Source organism: Numida meleagris, chromosome 2 (assembly GCF_002078875.1).
Source record: "Numida meleagris isolate 19003 breed g44 Domestic line chromosome 2, NumMel1.0, whole genome shotgun sequence".
Lineage (NCBI taxonomy): Eukaryota > Metazoa > Chordata > Aves > Galliformes > Numididae > Numida > Numida meleagris.
The window spans coordinates 85,449,253-85,453,962 of record NC_034410.1 but is presented as its reverse complement, the minus strand read 5'-3'; the positions used below and the strand labels follow the sequence as shown (position 1 = coordinate 85,453,962).

At 35.9% G+C, this 4,710-nt stretch overlaps 1 long non-coding RNA gene across 1 annotated transcript; it reads right to left on the bottom strand.

Moving 5' to 3' along the window:
• LOC110394872 lies at positions 1,129-2,534 on the bottom strand. Its single transcript, XR_002435989.1, has 3 exons — positions 2,284-2,534; positions 2,104-2,164; positions 1,129-1,312 (listed from the first exon to the last, which is right to left on the bottom strand). It is a non-coding gene; the product is annotated as an uncharacterized LOC110394872 (long non-coding RNA).

The window sequence follows — 4,710 nt, the reverse complement described above, 5'->3', positions numbered from 1 at the left end:
TGCTTGCTCATTGATTAAGTTGAATCCCATTTCTAAGTAAAAAGGAATGCTTGCTGGAAAGTTCCATGGAGGAAAAATAGTGCAGGTTTTCACATGTACTATTTTGGCATGTATTATACAGATAGTTTAGAACATGTCCTTACACTCATCACATGAGCTGATTTAGGATTTGTGCTGAATAGACATCTTTGGTGTTTCAGCTAAATAGAATTGAATCTTTACCAAAGACAAAGTGCTGCATGCAGGGTTTGCATACAGTACAACAGTTTATACAAACTGGCTTTATGAAGATTAATCTGATAAGAATAAAGGAAGATATGAATCAACTTTCATTCCATCTCAGATAGTGAGAAATGTGGAAAGTTTAGTGCCGAACTGTGAAAAGATTCAGTAAGTCACCACAAATCACTTCCACTAAGCCCAAACTGGGTAATTTACACAGTACTTTGTGATCTTCAAACAGTTTGCAGTGTGCAATTATTCATGCCACAACATGGGGCCACCGCGTCCAAGCTGCCTGTTTGTTCTACGGCTGAAGCAGAGGTGTTTGAAAACTGCAAGAGACTACCAAAGGCCCAGAGATCATGGCTAATGTGACACCCCAGGCCTAATCTTCTTAGAGCACTGGGATAAAATAAGTATCCATTACAAAATCAGCCTTCATCCTGCCCCCTTCTGTGCTCTGCCACTCTGATAGCCAACACGGAGACAATTGCATGATTCTGGGCTTAATCAGGTATTAGGAGCTAATGCAGTACAAGAAGGGGCTAATCTCCATATTTACTCCATCTGTACTTATGGCCCTGACTTGCCTGCCCCTGATAGATCAAAAGGAATTGGCAAAAACCAGATTAGAGATGAAGAAAGGGGAGAGAGAGGTCCAAGGAGTGTAAGAGGCAAAATTCTCTGCTTTCCTCAGTTGTATATATGTGTATTAAAGCCATGTGGTCTAATCCCATGGAAACACTTTCCATTGTATTTCTGTTTCTTTTCCTTCCTATCCCCAGCCTCTGGTCTCATCTTTAAAAATGGAAATTACCAGTGCAGTTAAAATAATTGATAGTGTACTGTACCATTTCTAAGAATCAACGCTTAACACAATTACAATTAAACTGTTTTTGTTTTTAATGCAGATTTCATTTAGCTCAATTTATTAAAGCACTTATTTATTGCAGATATCCATACAGAGCTCTCTTCTGGGTCCATTTGGAAGTCTGATGGAAAACCCATAGCTAAACAGAACTCATTAATTCCAGTGCTTTGTAAGTGCTTCATAGATAATGTACCCTTCTGTGACCATAAGTCAAAATGCCTGTGACAAAAGAAAAGAATAAAGTGCCTGTATAATTAACTGTTTTCCTTTTAGTCATGTGGAAGTAGCTGGTTACTTTCTTTCTGTGTCTTCTTATCACCTACTTTATCTTAGCATGTCTTTTCTGAAGCTTTTTTGTACAAGTAGATACTTACAATTCCAGAAACACGGACAGATGGGTAAGGAAAAGAGAGCAAAGGAAATTCACACACTCACCACTGTTGGCAGTCACCTGCTGTTTGTAAACAGTGACATGTGGCCACCAATAATGACCTTCAAGCTAGGAGAGGCACGCGCTAAACTAGCTCAAATACTCTGGTCACCTTGTGTTGGTGCTGCCCTAATAATGACCAAGTTTTAGGAAGATGAGATGCATTCCTCAGCAAGTGTGGAAGAGGCCTGTACTCTAAAGAGAGATCAGAAAAGATGAGAAGTTTTCAAAAGGTGCACTGTCTTCTCTTTTGGAAAACTGACAGACTCACTATTTTTTGACTCCTTACAAGCCCCAAGTGGTGCCAAAAGAGAGCTGTGCTGCTGCTGATTTTTGGCAATAGAGCTCACCTCATTAGAGTGGATTAAGTCATGATGCTGAGAAGGATAAAAGGTGAAAAGCAAAAACAGTGAATGGTGAACACAGAAAGCTCAGTGTCATTTGTATGCTGACGCTATTATTGACTAGAGCCCATGTGGTTCACACTTTTCAATTACCGTCTGCTAGAAAGGTGGCCCATAATTGCAAAGGCTGATGCCAGTGCACCAAATGTCAAGGGAGCCTCCCTAACCCTCATCACCTTTTCTTGATGCTTGACTTGAGGATGTTCAAAGGCAAAAAGCCACAGCCTGCAGATCTCCCTGAGGAAGAAAAAGATGCCACTTTAAAAATTAAAAAAATAAAAAGATAAGACAGAATCCCAACAACTCAACCCCCCTCATTTGTGTTAAATTCATTATCCTGTGACCTTATACTTTACCCTTTGTACAGCTAGGACGTCCACCAGCATCACTGAGAATTACACAGTGAATAGCCAGTGCAGGATTGTTTTTTCCAATGTTCTCATGCTGAAGTTGCCCAGATGCTGAAACAACACAGTCTCGGTGTTAGTGCTGGCAGAGATCACCAGAGATGTTACTTCGTGAGACTTTTAAAAGATGGAAAAAGAGTAATCTTGTTTTTCATCTGAACTTCAACAGTGATTCTCACTGACAGTACAGTGTCACTCTTCCTGAGACACATCACTTTAGCTATTATTGTGTCACCCCTTTGGGTGCTAGAACAGCCTGTGCTCTATTGCCCCCATTTACTTAAAACCTCAAATACTCAAATACTTGAGTCAAACTCTTTTAGAAAAATCAGAGCAGATCCAAAAAATAAGATTTTTTTTCATCGTTAGCAATATGATTATGAAATTTACCTGATAAGTAATATCTTTTAGCTATTTCACACATTCTTTTGATAACTGATTCTTAATGGCAGATAAATGGTGGAAAGTTGTGTATATTCTATTAGAAAATGTACAAAACATTCATAAGATCCATTTTTTACTCCGTTACTGTCTCTGTTTACAAAAAGCATATTTTCAGTGCTTAGAAATTAATATTCTGTTGTTTCTAATTACTCAAAATAGAGATTTAGACACATTTTTATATTTACATATATTTTATATTTAAATAAACTCTTTAAATACAGCGATTTTTTTTTTCTTTTTAAAACAGTTACTGGAATCATTGGGCCAAATGCTTGAATCAGTTTGAAGAATATTTAGGAATTTAAAATGTTAGTACTAATATCATTGGCTTTTGAAAAAGTGTGATACACCGCCTTTGTAATAGAAGAACACACATCTTACTGTTTCCCTGCTAAAGAATGACACATTGGTAATTATCAGTTTGATTCAGTTCTCAGTAATTAAGCCAAAATTACCTTTAAGTCTTTTTTTTTCTCCCAAATTAATCAATAAAATTCCACTGGAATAATAATAGTCTTGTTGACTCAGCATCATACTGAGATTTCTCTGGATCCTTATTTCAAAGATCAGAGACATCAAGTCAATAGTCTCTCTTCATGAGATAGAAATCGGATTTTATTCAAACCTTACCTGCCAAAGATTTAGCTAGTTATAACTGCACAGATTTGTTGAATTGGAATTAACTCCAAATTGTGTTGAAATCTTCACTGAGTTCTATGAACAGCTTGAATTTGAGCATATTTGTTGTTTGTTAATTAGAAATGGTTCATGATACACTTGAAAGTCATAATTTTATCACTATATGAGAAAGCAGCAGACAAAAATTTCCCACCAACCTCTGCGCAAAGTTTCTTCCTCTCCCCTTTGTCAAAAGTGAATTTATTTGTTGGCTTTAAAGCAAATTGGCTTAGTTCAAATGGAAAAATTTTACCTGTGCACAGCATTTGTAACTGTTTTTCCATTTCCAACACCAACTGTGGCATGCACATTAATGCACAAATAATCGCCAAAGAACTATGTATCTGCTCATCAGACCTTGAAGATTTTCATTTTAGAGTGAGATCACTTGTCAATACTGTCTTTTCTTCAAATAAGAAAAAATATTTTTAAAAGTAAAACTTCTCCAAGAAACCATCTGTAATCAGATTATACTGTACAAATTTTTTCAACAGTCAAATTACTTGCCCAACTTTCTCAAACTTTGATTCCTTCCATAAACTTACCTCTAGTCAAATTTAACATCCACAATTTTCTCTCCAAGGAAAAGATCTGACCTAGCAACCTCCTGTCCTTGCTTCTTGGCAGCAACATCTCTGTAAAGATGCTAGAAATAGGAAATACTGTTATTTCCCTTATTTATAAACATGTTTTGAGACAATACATTATATAATGCATCAGAATAGTATAATATCACAATATAGATAGCCTACGATGTCTGTTATCATAGATGATGTTGTGAATTGGGCCACTAATAGTCCACTAAGTTCTTTTAGTCAACTATCAGAGAAGAAAATCTGTCAGGAAGACAAGTGAAAAACATGGAAAAAAATATACAGTTATCCTTTGGATATTTAGTTAAATGACCACTGTAACATAGAATTCAGATGTCTTACCCTTATTCTTAAGTGTGTCTGGGTGCTTGGCTAAAGATAAATTAGTTCAAGTTATATACTATAGTTTCAGTTTAAATGTTGAAATCTCATAATAAATAATATAATATTTGAAAGCTATCCTGTCTCAAATAAATGCATCTCCTCTTCAGTATTAAGTACTTTTCCTGATAAGAAGGCCAAAGAAATAATTTCCAGGAAATAAATTGAAAATTGGCTTTTATTTCTTGCATTCTTTCTTTGTTCATGCAAAATAAAGTTTATTATTTTAAAACTGACGTCAAATAATTTCAGTGATTAAATCTTGGCCTACCTGCAACAA